Genomic DNA, 20,307 nt, shown 5'->3' with positions numbered 1-20,307 from the left:
ATTGGTTAACAGCCGAACGCGCAAACCATTGAGCCACGGCAGCTCAGAAATTAAATGGTTGTCAGGTATTGTGAAAAAGTTATGACTTTTCACGCTACATCTGAGACCCCACTACACCTCTCCCGGCTGGGCTCGAACCACCAACCTATTGGTTAACAGCCGAACGCGCTTACCATTGCGCCACGGAAGCCCAAAAATTAAATGGTCGTCAGGTATTGTGGAAAAACTTTGGCTTTTTACGTTACATTTGAGACTTCACAACACCGCTCCCGGGTGGGCTCGAACCAGCAACCTATTGGTTAACAGCCGAACGCGATAACCATTGCGCCACGGAAGCCCAAAAATTAAATGTTCGTCAGGTATTGTGGAAACACTCTGACTTTTTACGTTACATTTGAGTTCCCATAACACCGCTCCCGGGTGGGTTCGAACCACCAACCTATTGGTTAACAGCCGAAAGCGCTAACCATTGAGCCACGGAAGCTCAGAGATTAAATGTTTGTCACGTATTGTGGAAAAGTTTTGACTTTTTACGCTACATCTGAGACCCCACAACACCTCTCCCGGGTGGGCTCGAACCAGCAACCTTTCGGTTAACAGCCGAACGCGCTAACCATTGCGCCACGGTAGCCCAAAAATTAAATGTTCGTCAGGTATTGTGGAAAAACTCTGACTTTTTACGTTACATTTGAGACCCCATAACACCGCTCCCGGGTGGGCTCGAACAACAAACCTATTGGTTAACAGCCGAACGCGCTAACTATTGAGCCATGGAAGCTCAGAAATTAAATGGTTGTCAGGTATTGTGGAAAAGTTATGACTTTTCACGCTACATCTGAGACCCCACTACACCTCTCCCGGCTGGGCTCGAACCACCAACCTATTGGTTAACAGCCGAACGCGCTTACCATTGAGCCACGGAAGATCAGAAATTAAATGGTCGTCAGGTATTGTGGAAAACCTTTGGCTTTTTACGTTATATTTGAGACTTCACAACAGCGCTCCCGGGTGGGCTCGAACCAGCAACCTATTGGTTAACAGCCGAACGCGACAACCATTGCGCCACGGAAGCCCAAAAAATAAATGTTCGTCAGGTATTGTGGAAACACTTAGACTTTTTACGTTACATTTGAGATCCCATAACACCGCTCCCGGGTGGGTTCGAACCACCAACCTATTGGTTAACAGCCGAAAGCGCTAACCATTGAGCCACGGAAGCTCAGAGATTAAATGTTTGTCACGTATTGTGGAAAAGTTTTGACTTTTTACGCTACATCTGAGACCCCACAACACCTCTCCCGGGTGGGCTCGAACCAGCAACCTTTCGGTTAACAGCCGAACGCGCTAACCATTGCGCCACGGTAGCCCAAAAATTAAATGTTCGTCAGGTATTGTGGAAAAACTCTGACTTTTTACGTTACATTTGAGACCCCATAACACCGCTCCCGGGTGGGCTCGAACAACAAACCTATTGGTTAACAGCCGAACGCGCTAACTATTGAGCCATGGAAGCTCAGAAATTAAATGGTTGTCAGGTATTGTGGAAAAGTTATGACTTTTCACGCTACATCTGAGACCCCACTACACCTCTCCCGGCTGGGCTCGAACCACCAACCTATTGGTTAACAGCCGAAAGCGCTAACCATTGAGCCACGGAAGCTCAGAAATTAAATGTTTGTCACGTATTGTGGAAAAGTTTTGACTTTTTACGCTACATCTGAGACCCCACAACACCTCTCCCGGGTGGGCTCGAACCAGCAACCTTTCGGTTAACAGCCGAACGCGCTAACCATTGCGCCACGGTAGCCCAAAAATTGAATGTTCGTCAGGTATTGTGGAAAAACTCTGACTTTTTACGTTACATTTGAGATCCCATAACACCGCTCCCGGGTGGGCTCGAACCACCAACCTATTGGTTAACAGCCGAAAGCGCTAACTATTGAGCCACGGAAGCTCAGAAATTAAATGTTTGTCACGTATTGTGGAAAAGTTTTGACTTTTTACGCTACATCTGAGACCCCACAACACCTCTCCCGGGTGGGCTCGAACCAGCAACCTTTCGGTTAACAGCCGAACGCGCTAACCATTGCGCCACGGTAGCCCAAAAATTAAATGTTCGTCAGGTATTGTGGAAAAACTCTGACTTTTTACGTTACATTTGAGACCCCATAACACCGCTCCCGGGTGGGCTCGAACAACAAACCTATTGGTTAACAGCCGAACGCGCTAACTATTGAGCCATGGAAGCTCAGAAATTAAATGGTTGTCAGGTATTGTGGAAAAGTTATGACTTTTCACGCTACATCTGAGACCCCACTACACCTCTCCCGGCTGGGCTCGAACCACCAACCTATTGGTTAACAGCCGAACGCGCTTACCATTGAGCCACGGAAGATCAGAAATTAAATGGTCGTCAGGTATTGTGGAAAACCTTTGGCTTTTTACGTTATATTTGAGACTTCACAACAGCGCTCCCGGGTGGGCTCGAACCAGCAACCTATTGGTTAACAGCCGAACGCGACAACCATTGCGCCACGGAAGCCCAAAAAATAAATGTTCGTCAGGTATTGTGGAAACACTTAGACTTTTTACGTTACATTTGAGATCCCATAACACCGCTCCCGGGTGGGTTCGAACCACCAACCTATTGGTTAACAGCCGAAAGCGCTAACCATTGAGCCACGGAAGCTCAGAGATTAAATGTTTGTCACGTATTGTGGAAAAGTTTTGACTTTTTACGCTACATCTGAGACCCCACAACACCTCTCCCGGGTGGGCTCGAACCAGCAACCTTTCGGTTAACAGCCGAACGCGCTAACCATTGCGCCACGGTAGCCCAAAAATTAAATGTTCGTCAGGTATTGTGGAAAAACTCTGACTTTTTACGTTACATTTGAGACCCCATAACACCGCTCCCGGGTGGGCTCGAACAACAAACCTATTGGTTAACAGCCGAACGCGCTAACTATTGAGCCATGGAAGCTCAGAAATTAAATGGTTGTCAGGTATTGTGGAAAAGTTATGACTTTTCACGCTACATCTGAGACCCCACTACACCTCTCCCGGCTGGGCTCGAACCACCAACCTATTGGTTAACAGCCGAAAGCGCTAACCATTGAGCCACGGAAGCTCAGAAATTAAATGTTTGTCACGTATTGTGGAAAAGTTTTGACTTTTTACGCTACATCTGAGACCCCACAACACCTCTCCCGGGTGGGCTCGAACCAGCAACCTTTCGGTTAACAGCCGAACGCGCTAACCATTGCGCCACGGTAGCCCAAAAATTGAATGTTCGTCAGGTATTGTGGAAAAACTCTGACTTTTTACGTTACATTTGAGATCCCATAACACCGCTCCCGGGTGGGCTCGAACCACCAACCTATTGGTTAACAGCCGAAAGCGCTAACTATTGAGCCACGGAAGCTCAGAAATTAAATGTTTGTCACGTATTGTGGAAAAGTTTTGACTTTTTACGCTACATCTGAGACCCCACAACACCTCTCCCGGGTGGGCTCGAACCAGCAACCTTTCGGTTAACAGCCGAACGCGCTAACCATTGCGCCACGGTAGCCCAAAAATTAAATGTTCGTCTGGTATTGTGGAAAAACTCTGACTTTTTACGTTACATTTGAGACCCCATAACACCGCTCCCGGGTGGGCTCGAACAACAAACCTATTGGTTAACAGCCGAACGCGCTAACTATTGAGCCATGGAAGCTCAGAAATTAAATGGTTGTCTGGTATTGTGGAAAAGTTATGACTTTTCACGCTACATCTGAGTCCCCACAACACCTCTCCCGGGTGGGCTCTAACCACCAACCTTTCAGTTAACAGCCGAACGCGATAACCATTGCGCCACGGAAGCCCAAAAATTAAATGTTCGTCAGGTATTGTGGAAAAACTCTGACTTTTTACGTTACATTTGAGATCCCAAAACTCCGCTCCCGGGTGGGCTCGAACCACCAACCTATTGGTTAACAGCCGAACGCGCAAACCATTGAGCCACGGCAGCTCAGAAATTAAATGGTTGTCAGGTATTGTGAAAAAGTTATGACTTTTCACGCTACATCTGAGACCCCACTACACCTCTCCCGGCTGGGCTCGAACCACCAACCTATTGGTTAACAGCCGAACGCGCTTACCATTGAGCCACGGAAGATCAGAAATTAAATGGTCGTCAGGTATTGTGGAAAACCTTTGGCTTTTTACGTTACATTTGAGACTTCACAACAGCGCTCCCGGGTGGGCTCGAACCAGCAACCTATTGGTTAACAGCCGAACGCGATAACCATTGCGCCACGGAAGCCCAAAAAATAAATGTTCGTCAGGAATTGTGGAAACACTCTGACTTTTTACGTTACATTTGAGATCCCATAACACCGCTCCCGGGTGGGTTCGAACCACCAACCTATTGGTTAACAGCCGAAAGCGCTAACCATTGAGCCACGGAAGCTCAGAAATTAAATGTTTGTCACGTATTGTGGAAAAGTTTTGACTTTTTACGCTACATCTGAGACCCCACAACACCTATCCCGGGTGGGCTCGAACCAGCAACCTTTCGGTTAACAGCCGAACGCGCTAACCATTATGCCACGGTAGCCCAAAAATTAAATGTTCGTCAGGTATTGTGGAAAAACTCTGACTTTTTACGTTACATTTGAGATCCCATAACACCGCTCCCGGGTGGGCTCGAACCACCAACCTATTGGTTAACAGCCGAACGCGCAAACCATTGAGCCACGGCAGCTCAGAAATTAAATGGTTGTCAGGTATTGTGAAAAAGTTATGACTTTTCACGCTACATCTGAGACCCCACTACACCTCTCCCGGCTGGGCTCGAACCACCAACCTATTGGTTAACAGCCGAACGCGCTTACCATTGCGCCACGGAAGCCCAAAAATTAAATGGTCGTCAGGTATTGTGGAAAAACTTTGGCTTTTTACGTTACATTTGAGACTTCACAACACCGCTCCCGGGTGGGCTCGAACCAGCAACCTATTGGTTAACAGCCGAACGCGATAACCATTGCGCCACGGAAGCCCAAAAATTAAATGTTCGTCAGGTATTGTGGAAACACTCTGACTTTTTACGTTACATTTGAGTTCCCATAACACCGCTCCCGGGTGGGTTCGAACCACCAACCTATTGGTTAACAGCCGAAAGCGCTAACCATTGAGCCACGGAAGCTCAGAGATTAAATGTTTGTCACGTATTGTGGAAAAGTTTTGACTTTTTACGCTACATCTGAGACCCCACAACACCTCTCCCGGGTGGGCTCGAACCAGCAACCTTTCGGTTAACAGCCGAACGCGCTAACCATTGCGCCACGGTAGCCCAAAAATTAAATGTTCGTCTGGTATTGTGGAAAAACTCTGACTTTTTACGTTACATTTGAGACCCCATAACACCGCTCCCGGGTGGGCTCGAACAACAAACCTATTGGTTAACAGCCGAACGCGCTAACTATTGAGCCATGGAAGCTCAGAAATTAAATGGTTGTCTGGTATTGTGGAAAAGTTATGACTTTTCACGCTACATCTGAGACCCCACAACACCTCTCCCGGGTGGGCTCTAACCACCAACCTTTCAGTTAACAGCCGAACGCGATAACCATTGCGCCACGGAAGCCCAAAAATTAAATGTTCGTCAGGTATTGTGGAAAAACTCTGACTTTTTACGTTACATTTGAGATCCCAAAACTCCGCTCCCGGGTGGGCTCGAACCACCAACCTATTGGTTAACAGCCGAACGCGCAAACCATTGAGCCACGGCAGCTCAGAAATTAAATGGTTGTCAGGTATTGTGAAAAAGTTATGACTTTTCACGCTACATCTGAGACCCCACTACACCTCTCCCGGCTGGGCTCGAACCACCAACCTATTGGTTAACAGCCGAACGCGCTTACCATTGAGCCACGGAAGATCAGAAATTAAATGGTCGTCAGGTATTGTGGAAAACCTTTGGCTTTTTACGTTACATTTGAGACTTCACAACAGCGCTCCCGGGTGGGCTCGAACCAGCAACCTATTGGTTAACAGCCGAACGCGATAACCATTGCGCCACGGAAGCCCAAAAAATAAATGTTCGTCAGGAATTGTGGAAACACTCTGACTTTTTACGTTACATTTGAGATCCCATAACACCGCTCCCGGGTGGGTTCGAACCACCAACCTATTGGTTAACAGCCGAAAGCGCTAACCATTGAGCCACGGAAGCTCAGAAATTAAATGTTTGTCACGTATTGTGGAAAAGTTTTGACTTTTTACGCTACATCTGAGACCCCACAACACCTATCCCGGGTGGGCTCGAACCAGCAACCTTTCGGTTAACAGCCGAACGCGCTAACCATTATGCCACGGTAGCCCAAAAATTAAATGTTCGTCAGGTATTGTGGAAAAACTCTGACTTTTTACGTTACATTTGAGATCCCATAACACCGCTCCCGGGTGGGCTCGAACCACCAACCTATTGGTTAACAGCCGAACGCGCAAACCATTGAGCCACGGCAGCTCAGAAATTAAATGGTTGTCAGGTATTGTGAAAAAGTTATGACTTTTCACGCTACATCTGAGACCCCACTACACCTCTCCCGGCTGGGCTCGAACCACCAACCTATTGGTTAACAGCCGAACGCGCTTACCATTGCGCCACGGAAGCCCAAAAATTAAATGGTCGTCAGGTATTGTGGAAAAACTTTGGCTTTTTACGTTACATTTGAGACTTCACAACACCGCTCCCGGGTGGGCTCGAACCAGCAACCTATTGGTTAACAGCCGAACGCGATAACCATTGCGCCACGGAAGCCCAAAAATTAAATGTTCGTCAGGTATTGTGGAAACACTCTGACTTTTTACGTTACATTTGAGTTCCCATAACACCGCTCCCGGGTGGGTTCGAACCACCAACCTATTGGTTAACAGCCGAAAGCGCTAACCATTGAGCCACGGTAGCCCAAAAATTAAATGTTCGTCTGGTATTGTGGAAAAACTCTGACTTTTTACGTTACATTTGAGACCCCATAACACCGCTCCCGGGTGGGCTCGAACAACAAACCTATTGGTTAACAGCCGAACGCGCTAACTATTGAGCCATGGAAGCTCAGAAATTAAATGGTTGTCTGGTATTGTGGAAAAGTTATGACTTTTCACGCTACATCTGAGACCCCACAACACCTCTCCCGGGTGGGCTCTAACCACCAACCTTTCAGTTAACAGCCGAACGCGATAACCATTGCGCCACGGAAGCCCAAAAATTAAATGTTCGTCAGGTATTGTGGAAAAACTCTGACTTTTTACGTTACATTTGAGATCCCAAAACTCCGCTCCCGGGTGGGCTCGAACCACCAACCTATTGGTTAACAGCCGAACGCGCAAACCATTGAGCCACGGCAGCTCAGAAATTAAATGGTTGTCAGGTATTGTGAAAAAGTTATGACTTTTCACGCTACATCTGAGACCCCACTACACCTCTCCCGGCTGGGCTCGAACCACCAACCTATTGGTTAACAGCCGAACGCGCTTACCATTGAGCCACGGAAGATCAGAAATTAAATGGTCGTCAGGTATTGTGGAAAACCTTTGGCTTTTTACGTTACATTTGAGACTTCACAACAGCGCTCCCGGGTGGGCTCGAACCAGCAACCTATTGGTTAACAGCCGAACGCGATAACCATTGCGCCACGGAAGCCCAAAAAATAAATGTTCGTCAGGAATTGTGGAAACACTCTGACTTTTTACGTTACATTTGAGATCCCATAACACCGCTCCCGGGTGGGTTCGAACCACCAACCTATTGGTTAACAGCCGAAAGCGCTAACCATTGAGCCACGGAAGCTCAGAAATTAAATGTTTGTCACGTATTGTGGAAAAGTTTTGACTTTTTACGCTACATCTGAGACCCCACAACACCTATCCCGGGTGGGCTCGAACCAGCAACCTTTCGGTTAACAGCCGAACGCGCTAACCATTATGCCACGGTAGCCCAAAAATTAAATGTTCGTCAGGTATTGTGGAAAAACTCTGACTTTTTACGTTACATTTGAGATCCCATAACACCGCTCCCGGGTGGGCTCGAACCACCAACCTATTGGTTAACAGCCGAACGCGCAAACCATTGAGCCACGGCAGCTCAGAAATTAAATGGTTGTCAGGTATTGTGAAAAAGTTATGACTTTTCACGCTACATCTGAGACCCCACTACACCTCTCCCGGCTGGGCTCGAACCACCAACCTATTGGTTAACAGCCGAACGCGCTTACCATTGCGCCACGGAAGCCCAAAAATTAAATGGTCGTCAGGTATTGTGGAAAAACTTTGGCTTTTTACGTTACATTTGAGACTTCACAACACCGCTCCCGGGTGGGCTCGAACCAGCAACCTATTGGTTAACAGCCGAACGCGATAACCATTGCGCCACGGAAGCCCAAAAATTAAATGTTCGTCAGGTATTGTGGAAACACTCTGACTTTTTACGTTACATTTGAGTTCCCATAACACCGCTCCCGGGTGGGTTCGAACCACCAACCTATTGGTTAACAGCCGAAAGCGCTAACCATTGAGCCACGGAAGCTCAGAGATTAAATGTTTGTCACGTATTGTGGAAAAGTTTTGACTTTTTACGCTACATCTGAGACCCCACAACACCTCTCCCGGGTGGGCTCGAACCAGCAACCTTTCGGTTAACAGCCGAACGCGCTAACCATTGCGCCACGGTAGCCCAAAAATTAAATGTTCGTCAGGTATTGTGGAAAAACTCTGACTTTTTACGTTACATTTGAGACCCCATAACACCGCTCCCGGGTGGGCTCGAACAACAAACCTATTGGTTAACAGCCGAACGCGCTAACTATTGAGCCATGGAAGCTCAGAAATTAAATGGTTGTCAGGTATTGTGGAAAAGTTATGACTTTTCACGCTACATCTGAGACCCCACTACACCTCTCCCGGCTGGGCTCGAACCACCAACCTATTGGTTAACAGCCGAACGCGCTTACCATTGCGCCACGGAAGCCCAAAAATTAAATGGTCGTCAGGTATTGTGGAAAAACTTTGGCTTTTTACGTTACATTTGAGACTTCACAACACCGCTCCCGGGTGGGCTCGAACCAGCAACCTATTGGTTAACAGCCGAACGCGATAACCATTGCGCCACGGAAGCCCAAAAATTAAATGTTCGTCAGGTATTGTGGAAACACTCTGACTTTTTACGTTACATTTGAGTTCCCATAACACCGCTCCCGGGTGGGTTCGAACCACCAACCTATTGGTTAACAGCCGAAAGCGCTAACCATTGAGCCACGGAAGCTCAGAGATTAAATGTTTGTCACGTATTGTGGAAAAGTTTTGACTTTTTACGCTACATCTGAGACCCCACAACACCTCTCCCGGGTGGGCTCGAACCAGCAACCTTTCGGTTAACAGCCGAACGCGCTAACCATTGCGCCACGGTAGCCCAAAAATTAAATGTTCGTCAGGTATTGTGGAAAAACTCTGACTTTTTACGTTACATTTGAGACCCCATAACACCGCTCCCGGGTGGGCTCGAACAACAAACCTATTGGTTAACAGCCGAACGCGCTAACTATTGAGCCATGGAAGCTCAGAAATTAAATGGTTGTCAGGTATTGTGGAAAAGTTATGACTTTTCACGCTACATCTGAGACCCCACTACACCTCTCCCGGCTGGGCTCGAACCACCAACCTATTGGTTAACAGCCGAACGCGCTTACCATTGCGCCACGGAAGCCCAAAAATTAAATGGTCGTCAGGTATTGTGGAAAAACTTTGGCTTTTTACGTTACATTTGAGACTTCACAACACCGCTCCCGGGTGGGCTCGAACCAGCAACCTATTGGTTAACAGCCGAACGCGATAACCATTGCGCCACGGAAGCCCAAAAATTAAATGTTCGTCAGGTATTGTGGAAACACTCTGACTTTTTACGTTACATTTGAGTTCCCATAACACCGCTCCCGGGTGGGTTCGAACCACCAACCTATTGGTTAACAGCCGAAAGCGCTAACCATTGAGCCACGGAAGCTCAGAGATTAAATGTTTGTCACGTATTGTGGAAAAGTTTTGACTTTTTACGCTACATCTGAGACCCCACAACACCTCTCCCGGGTGGGCTCGAACCAGCAACCTTTCGGTTAACAGCCGAACGCGCTAACCATTGCGCCACGGTAGCCCAAAAATTAAATGTTCGTCAGGTATTGTGGAAAAACTCTGACTTTTTACGTTACATTTGAGACCCCATAACACCGCTCCCGGGTGGGCTCGAACAACAAACCTATTGGTTAACAGCCGAACGCGCTAACTATTGAGCCATGGAAGCTCAGAAATTAAATGGTTGTCAGGTATTGTGGAAAAGTTATGACTTTTCACGCTACATCTGAGACCCCACTACACCTCTCCCGGCTGGGCTCGAACCACCAACCTATTGGTTAACAGCCGAACGCGCTTACCATTGAGCCACGGAAGATCAGAAATTAAATGGTCGTCAGGTATTGTGGAAAACCTTTGGCTTTTTACGTTATATTTGAGACTTCACGTCACCTCTCCCGGGTGGGCTCGAACCACCAACCTATTGGTTAACAGCCGAACACGATAACCATTGCGCCACGGAAGCCCAAAAATTAAATGGTCGTCAGGTATTGTGGAAAAACTCTGACTTTTTACGTTACATTTGAGATCCCATAACACCGCTCCCGGGTGGGCTCGAACCACCAACCTATTGGTTAACAGCCGAACGCGCTAACCATTGAGCCACGGAAGCTCAGAAATTAAATGGTTGTCACGTATTGTGGAAAAGTTTTGACTTTTTACGCTACATCTGAGACCCCACGTCACCTCTCCCGGGTGGGCTCGAACCACCAACCTATTGGTTAACAGCCGAACGCGACAACCATTGAGCCACGGGAGCTCAGACATTAAATGGTTGTCACGTATTGGGGAAAGTTATGACTTTTCACGCTACATCTGAGACCCCACAACACCTTTTCCGGGTGGGCTCGAACCAACAACCTTTCGGTTAACAGCTGAACGCGCTAACCATTGCGCCAAGGAAGCCCAAAAGTTAAATGTTCGTCAGGTATTGTAGAAAAACTCTGATTTTTACGTTACATTTGAGATCCCTTAACACCGCTCCCGGGTGGGCTCGAACCACGAACCTATTGGTTAACAGCCGAACGCGCTAACCATTGAGCCACGGAAGCTCAGAAATTAAATGGTTGTCACGTATTGTGGAAAAGTTTTGACTTTTTACGCTACATCTGAGACCCCACGTCACCTCTCCCGGGTGGGCTCGAACCACCAACCTATTGGTTAACAGCCGACCGCGCTAACCATTGAGCCACGGAAGCTCAGAAATTAAATGGTTGTCACGTATTGTGGAAAAGTTTTGACTTTTTACGCTACATCTGAGACCCCACGTCACCTCTCCCGGGTGGGCTCGAACCACCAACCTATTGGTTAACAGCCGAACGCGCTAACCATGGAGCCAAACAAGCTCAGAAATGAAAAGGTCTTCAGGTATTGTGGAAAAACTTTGACTTTTTACGTTACATTTGAGATCCCTTAACACCGCTCCCGGGTGGGCCCGAACCAACAACGTTTCGGTTAACAGCTGAACGCGCTAACCATTGCGCCACGGAAGCCCAAAAATTAAATGTTCGTCAGGTATTGTGGGAAAACTTTTCTTTTTACGTTACATTTGAGACTATACAACACCGCTCCCGGGTGTGATCGAACCACCAACCTTTCGGTTAACAGCCGAACGCGCTAACCATTGAGCCACGGAAGCCCAAAAATTAAATGGTTGTCACGTATTGTGGAAAAGTTTTGACTTTTTACGCTACATCTGAGACCCCAAGTCACCTCTCCCGGGTGGGCTCGAACCACCAACCTATTGGTTAACAGCCGAACGCGACAACCATTGAGCCACGGGAGCTCAGACATTAAATGGTTGTCACGTATTGGGGAAAAGTTATGACTTTTCACGCTACATCTGAGACCCCACAACACCTTTTCCGGGTGGGCTCGAACCAACAACCTTTCGGTTAACAGCTGAACGCGCTAACCATTGCGCCAAGGAAGCCCAAAAGTTAAATGTTCGTCAGGTATTGTAGAAAAACTCTGATTTTTACGTTACATTTGAGATCCCTTAACACCGCTCCCGGGTGGGCTCGAACCACGAACCTATTGGTTAACAGCCGAACGCGCTAACCATTGAGCCACGGAAGCTCAGAAATTAAATGGTTGTCACGTATTGTGGAAAAGTTTTGACTTTTTACGCTACATCTGAGACCCCACGTCACCTCTCCCGGGTGGGCTCGAACCACCAACCTATTGGTTAACAGCCGACCGCGCTAACCATTGAGCCACGGAAGCTCAGAAATTAAATGGTTGTCACGTATTGTGGAAAAGTTTTGACTTTTTACGCTACATCTGAGACCCCACGTCACCTCTCCCGGGTGGGCTCGAACCACCAACCTATTTGTTAACAGCCGAACGCGCTAACCATGGAGCCAAACAAGCTCAGAAATGAAAAGGTCTTCAGGTATTGTGGAAAAACTTTGATTTTTTACGTTACATTTGAGATCCCTTAACACCGCTCCCGGGTGGGCCCGAACCAACAACGTTTCGGTTAACAGCTGAACGCGCTAACCATTGCGCCACGGAAGCCCAAAAATTAAATGTTCGTCAGGTATTGTGGAAAAACTTTTCTTTTTACGTTACATTTGAGACTATACAACACCGCTCCCGGGTGTGATCGAACCACCAACCTTTCGGTTAACAGCCGAACGCGCTAACCATTGCGCCACGGAAGCCCACAAATTAAATGTTCGTCAGGTATTGTGGAAAAACTCTGACTTTTTACGTTACATTTGAGATCCCATAACACCGCTCCCGGGTGGGCTCGAACCACCAACCTATTGGTTAACAGCCGAACGCGCTATCCATTGAGCCACGGAAGCTCAGAAATTAAATGGTTGTCACGTATTGGGGAAAAGTTATGACTTTTCACGCTACATCTGAGACCCCACAACACCTCTCCCGGGTGGGTTCGAACCACCAACCCCTCGGTTAACAGCTGAACGCGCTAACCATTGCGCCACGGAAGCCCAAAAGTTAAATGTTCGTCAGGTATTGTGGAAAAACTTTTCTTTTTACGTTACATTTGAGACTACATAACACCGCTCCCGGGTGGGCTCGAACCACCAACCTATTGGTTAACAGCCGAACGCGCTAACCATTGAGCCACGGAAGCTCAGAAATTAAATGGTTGTCAGGTATTGTGGAAAAACTTTTCTTTTCACGTTACATTTGAGACTACATAACACCGCTCTCGAGTGGGCTCGAACCACCAACCTATTGGTTAACAGCCGAACGCGCAAACCATTGAGCCACGGAAGCCCAAAAATTAAATGGTTGTCACGTATTGTGGAAAAGTTTTGACTTTTTACGCTACATCTGAGACCCCAAGTCACCTCTCCCGGGTGGGCTCGAACCACCAACCTATTGGTTAACAGCCGAACGCGCTAACCATGGAGCCAAACAAGCTCAGAAATGAAAAGGTCTTAAGGTATTGTGGAAAAACTTTGACTTTTTACGTTACATTTGAGATCCCTTAACACCGCTCCCGGGTGGGCTCGAACCACCAACCTTTCGGTTAACAGCTGAACGCGCTAACCATTGCGCCACGGAAGCCCAAAAATTAAATGTTCGTCAGGTATTGTGGAAAAACTTTGCTTTTTACGTTACATTTGAGACTACACAACACCGCTCCCGGGTGGGCTCGAACCACCAACCTATTGGTTAACAGCCGAACGCGCTAACCATTGAGCCACGGAAGCTCAGAAATTAAATGGTTGTCACGTATTGGGGAAAAGTTATGACTTTTCACGCTACATCTGAGACCCCACAACACCTCTCCCGGGTGGGCTCGAACCACCAACCCCTCGGTTAACAGCTGAACGCGCTAACCATTGCGCCACGGAAGCCCAAAAGTTAAATGTTCGTCAGGTATTGTGAAAAAACTTTTCTTTTTACGTTACATTTGAGACTACATAACACCGCTACCGGGTGGGCTCGAACCACCAACCTATTGGTTAACAGCCGAACGCGCTAACCATTGAGCCACGGAAGCTCAGAAATTAAATGGTTGTCAGGTATTGTGGAAAAACTTTTCTTTTTACGTTACATTTGAGACTACATAACACCGCTCCCGAGTGGGCTCGAACCACCAACCTATTGGTTAACAGCCGAACGCGCAAACCATTGAGCCACGGAAGCCCAAAAATTAAATGGTTGTCACGTATTGTGGAAAAGTTTTGACTTTTTACGCTACATCTGAGACCCCACGTCACCTCTCCCGGGTGGGCTCGAACCACCAACCTATTGGTTAACAGCCGAACGCGACAACCATTGAGCCACGGGAGCTCAGACATTAAATGGTTGTCACGTATTGGGGAAAAGTTATGACTTTTCACGCTACATCTGAGACCCCACGTCACCTCTCCCGGGTGGGCTCGAACCACCAACCTATTGGTTAACAGCCGAACGCGCTAACCATGGAGCCAAACAAGCTCAGAAATGAAAAGGTCTTCAGGTATTGTGGAAAAACTTTGACTTTTTACGTTACATTTGAGATCCCTTAACACCGCTCCCGGGTGGGCCCGAACCAACAACCTTTCAGTTAACAGCTGAACGCGCTAACCATTGCGCCACGGAAGCCCAAAAATTAAATGTTCGTCAGGTATTGTGGAAAAACTTTTCTTTTTATTATACATTTGAGACTACACAACACCGCTCCCGGGTGTGATCGAACCACCAACCTTTCGGTTAACAGCCGAACGCGCTAACCATTGCGCCACGGAAGCCCAAAAATTAAATGTCCGTCAGGTATTGTGGAAAAACTTTTCTTTTTACGTTACATTTGAGACTACATAACACCGCTCCCGGGTGGGCTCGAACCACCAACCTATTGGTTAACAGCCGATCGCGCTAACCATTGAGCCACGGAAGCTCAGAAATTAAATGGTTGTCAGGTATTGTGGAAAAACTTTTCATTTTACGTTACATTTGAGACTACATAACCACGCTCCCGAGTGGGCTCGAACCACCAACCTATTGGTTAACAGCCGAACGCGACAACCATTGAGCCACGGGAGCTCAGAAATTAAATGGTTGTCACGTATTGTGGAAAAGTTTTGACTTTTTACGCTACATCTGAGACCCCACGTCACCTCTCCCGGGTGGGCTCGAACCACCAACCTATTGGTTAACAGCCGAACGCGACAACCATTGAGCCACGGGAGCTCAGACATTAAATGGTTGTCACGTATTGGGGAAAAGTTATGACTTTTCACGCTACATCTGAGACCCCACAACACCTCTTCCGGGTGGGCTCGAACCAACAACCTTTCGGTTAACAGCTGAACGCGCTAACCATTGCGCCAAGGAAGCCCAAAAGTTAAATGTTCGTCAGGTATTGTGGAAAAACTCTGACTTTTTACGTTACATTTGAGATCCCATAACACCGCTCCCGGGTGGGCTCGAACCACCAACCTATTGGTTAACAGCCGAACGCGCTAACCATTGAGCCACGGAAGCTCAGAAATTAAATGGTTGTCACGTATTGGGGAAAAGTTATGACTTTTCACGCTACATCTGAGACCCCACAACACCTCTCCCGGGTGGGCTCGAACCACCAACCCCTCGGTTAACAGCTGAACGCGCTAACCATTGCGCCACGGAAGCCCAAAAGTTAAATGTTCGTCAGGTATTGTGAAAAAACTTTTCTTTTTACGTTACATTTGAGACTACATAACACCGCTACCGGGTGGGCTCGAACCACCAACCTATTGGTTAACAGCCGAACGCGCTAACCATTGAGCCACGGAAGCTCAGAAATTAAATGGTTGTCAGGTATTGTGGAAAAACTTTTCTTTTTACGTTACATTTGAGACTACATAACACCGCTCCCGAGTGGGCTCGAACCACCAACCTATTGGTTAACAGCCGAACGCGCAAACCATTGAGCCACGGAAGCCCAAAAATTAAATGGTTGTCACGTATTGTGGAAAAGTTTTGACTTTTTACGCTACATCTGAGACCCCACGTCACCTCTCCCGGGTGGGCTCGAACCACCAACCTATTGGTTAACAGCCGAACGCGACAACCATTGAGCCACGGGAGCTCAGACATTAAATGGTTGTCACGTATTGGGGAAAAGTTATGACTTTTCACGCTACATCTGAGACCCCACGTCACCTCTCCCGGGTGGGCTCGAACCACCAACCTATTGGTTAACAGCCGAACGCGCTAACCATGGAGCCAAACAAGCTCAGAAATGAAAAGGTCTTCAGGTATTGTGGAAAAACTTTGACTTTTTACGTTACATTTGAGATCCCTTAACACCGCTCCCGGGTGGGCCCGAACCAACAACCTTTCAGTTAACAGCTGAACGCGCTAACCATTGAGCCACGGAAGCCCAAAAATTAAATGTTCGTCAGGTATTGTGGAAAAACTTTTCTTTTTATTATACATTTGAGACTACACAACACCGCTCCCGGGTGTGATCGAACCACCAACCTTTCGGTTAACAGCCGAACGCGCTAACCATTGCGCCACGGAAGCCCAAAAATTAAATGTCCGTCAGGTATTGTGGAAAAACTTTTCTTTTTACGTTACATTTGAGACTACATAACACCGCTCCCGGGTGGGCTCGAACCACCAACCTATTGGTTAACAGCCGAACGCGCTAACCATTGAGCCACGGAAGCTCAGAAATTAAATGGTTGTCAGGTATTGTGGAAAAACTTTTCATTTAACGTTACATTTGAGACTACATAACCACGCTCCCGAGTGGGCTCGAACCACCAACCTATTGGTTAACAGCCGAACGCGACAACCATTGAGCCACGGGAGCTCAGAAATTAAATGGTTGTCACGTATTGTGGAAAAGTTTTGACTTTTTACGCTACATCTGAGACCCCACGTCACCTCTCCCGGGTGGGCTCGAACCACCAACCTATTGGTTAACAGCCGAACGCGACAACCATTGAGCCACGGGAGCTCAGACATTAAATGGTTGTCACGTATTGGGGAAAAGTTATGACTTTTCACGCTACATCTGAGACCCCACAACACCTCTTCCGGGTGGGCTCGAACCAACAACCTTTCGGTTAACAGCTGAACGCGCTAACCATTGCGCCAAGGAAGCCCAAAAGTTAAATGTTCGTCAGGTATTGTGGAAAAACTCTGACTTTTTACGTTACATTTGAGATCCCATAACACCGCTCCCGGGTGGGCTCGAACCACCAACCTATTGGTTAACGGCCGAACGCGCTATCCATTGAGCCACGGAAGCTTAGAAATTTAATGGTTGTCACGTATTGTGGAAAAGTTTTGACTTTTTACGCTACATCTGAGACTCCACAACACCTCTCCCGGGTGGGCTCGAACCACCAACCTTTCGGTTAACAGCTGAACGCGCTAACCATTGCGCCACGGAAGCCCAAAAATTAACTGTTCGTCAGGTATTGTGGAAAAATGTTTCTTTTTACGTTACATTTGAGACTACACAACACAGCTCCCGGGTGGGCTCGAACCACCAACCTTTCGGTTTACAACCGAACGCGCTAACCATTGCGCCACGGAAGCCCAAAAATTAAATGTTCGTCAGGTATTGTGGAAAAACTTTTCTTTTTACGTTACATTTGAGACTACACAACACCGCTCCCGGGTGTGATCGAACCACCAACCTTTCGGTTAACAGCCGAACGCGCTAACCATTGCGCCACGGAAGCCCAAAAATTAAATGTCCGTCAGGTATTGTGGAAAAACTTTTCTTTTTACGTTACATTTGAGACTACATAACACCGCTCCCGGGTGGGCTCGAACCACCAACCTATTGGTTAACAGCCGAACGAGCTAACCATTGAGCCACGGAAGCTCAGAAATTAAATGGTTGTCAGGTATTGTGGAAAAACTTTTCATTTTACGTTACATTTGAGACTACATAACCACGCTCCCGAGTGGGCTCGAACCACCAACCTATTGGTTAACAGCCGAACGCGCTTACCATTGCGCCACGGAAGCCCAAAAATTAAATGGTCGTCAGGTATTGTGGAAAAACTTTTCATTTTACGTTACATTTGAGACTTCACAACACCGCTCCCGGGTGGGCTCGAACCAGCAACCTATTGGTTAACAGCCGAACGCGCAAACCATTGAGCCACGGCAGCTCAGAAATTAATGGGTAGTCAGGTATTGTGAAAAAGTTATGACTTTTCACGCTACATTTGAGACCCCACTACACCTCTCCCGGCTGGGCTCGAACCTCCAACCTATTGGTTAACAGCCGAACGCGCTTACCATTGCGCCACGGAAGCCCAAAAATTAAATGGTCGTCAGGTATTGTGGAAAAACTTTGGCTTTTTACGTTACATCTGAGACCCCACGTCACCTCTCCCGGGTGGGCTCGAACCACCAACCTATTGGTTAACAGCCGAACGCGACAACCATTGAGCCACGGGAGCTCAGAAATTAAATGGTTGTCACGTATTGTGGAAAAGTTTTGACTTTTTACGCTACATCTGAGACCCTACGTCACCTCTCCCGGGTGGGCTCGAACCACCAACCTATTGGTTAACAGCCGAACGCGCTAACCATTGAGCCACGGAAGCTCAGAAATTAAATGGTTGTCACGTATTGTGGAAAAGTTTTGACTTTTAAACGCTACATCTGAGACCCCACGTCACCTCTCCCGGGTGGGCTCGAACCACCAACCTATTGGTTAACAGCCGATCGCGACAACCATTGAGCCACGGGAGCTCAGACATTAAATGGTTGTCACGTATTGGGGAAAAGTTATGACTTTTCACGCTACATCTGAGACCCCACAACACCTCTTCCGGGTGGGCTCGAACCAACAACCTTTCGGTTAACAGCTGAACGCGCTAACCATTGCGCCAAGGAAGCCCAAAAGTTAAATGTTCGTCAGGTATTGTGGAAAAACTCTGATTTTTACGTTACATTTGAGATCCCATAACACCCTCCCGGGTGGGCTCGAACCACCAACCTATTGGTTAACAGCCGAACGTGCTAACCATTGAGCCACGGAAGCTTAGAAATTTAATGGTTGTCACGTATTGTGGAAAAGTTTTGACTTTTTACGCTACATCTGAGACTCCACAACACCTCTCCCGGGTGGGCTCGAACCACCAACCTTTCGGTTAACAGCTGAACGCGCTAACCATTGCGCCACGGAAGCCCAAAAATTAAATGTTCGTCAGGTATTGTGGAAAAATGTTTCTTTTTACGTTGCATTTGAGACTACACAACACAGCTCCCGGGTGGGCTCGAACCACCAACCTTTCGGTTTACAACCGAACGCGCTAACCATTGCGCCACGGAAGCCCAAAAATTAAATGTTCGTCAGGTATTGTGGAAAAACTTTTCTTTTTACGTTACATTTGAGACTACACAACACCGCTCCCGGGTGTGATCGAACCACCAACCTTTCGGTTAACAGCCGAACGCGCTAACCATTGCGCCACGGAAGCCCAAAAATTAAATGTCCGTCAGGTATTGTGGAAAAACTTTTCTTTTTATTATACATTTGAGACTACACAACACCGCTCCCGGGTGGGCTCGAACCACCAACCTATTGGTTAACAGCCGAACGCGCTAACCATTGAGCCACGGAAGCTCAGAAATTAAATGGTTGTCAGGTATTGTGGAAAAGCTTTTCATTTTACGTTACATTTGAGACTACATAACCACGCTCCCGAGTGGGCTCGAACCACCAACCTATTGGTTAACAGCCGAACGCGACAACCATTGAGCCACGGGAGCTCAGAAATTAAATGGTTGTCACGTATTGTGGAAATGTTTTGACTTTTTACGCTACATCTGAGACCCCACGTCACCTCTCCCGGGTGGGCTCGAACCACCAACCTATTGGTTAACAGCCGAACGCGACAACCATTGAGCCACGGGAGCTCAGACATTAAATGGTTGTCACGTATTGGGGAAAAGTTATGACTTTTCACGCTACATCTGAGACCCCACAACACCTCTTCCGGGTGGGCTCGAACCAACAACCTTTCGGTTAACAGCTGAACGCGCTAACCATTGCGCCAAGGAAGCCCAAAAGTTAAATGTTCGTCAGGTATTGTGGAAAAACTCTGACTTTTTACGTTACATTTGAGATCCCATAACACCGCTCCCGGGTGGGCTCGAACCACCAACCTATTGGTTAACGGCCGAACGCGCTATCCATTGAGCCACGGAAGCTTAGAA

At 47.5% G+C, this 20,307-nt stretch overlaps 2 non-coding genes across 2 annotated transcripts; both read right to left on the bottom strand.

Annotated features, from left to right (window-relative positions):
• Positions 1-17,591: 17,591 nt before the first annotated feature.
• Positions 17,592-17,664, bottom strand: TRNAY-GUA (transfer RNA tyrosine (anticodon GUA)). Its single transcript has one exon. It is a non-coding gene; the product is annotated as a tRNA-Tyr (tRNA).
• A 1,685-nt stretch (positions 17,665-19,349) lies between these two features.
• TRNAY-GUA (transfer RNA tyrosine (anticodon GUA)) lies at positions 19,350-19,422 on the bottom strand. Its single transcript has one exon. It is a non-coding gene; the product is annotated as a tRNA-Tyr (tRNA).
• Positions 19,423-20,307: the final 885 nt, after the last annotated feature.

Source organism: Phalangium opilio, unplaced genomic scaffold, assembly GCF_054372755.1.
Source record: "Phalangium opilio isolate 3A_F unplaced genomic scaffold, DU_Popi_V2 ptg000017l_1, whole genome shotgun sequence".
Classification (NCBI taxonomy): domain Eukaryota; kingdom Metazoa; phylum Arthropoda; class Arachnida; order Opiliones; family Phalangiidae; genus Phalangium; species Phalangium opilio.
The sequence above is the reverse complement of the archived record's forward strand: the minus strand, read 5'-3'. Positions and strand labels throughout refer to the sequence as shown.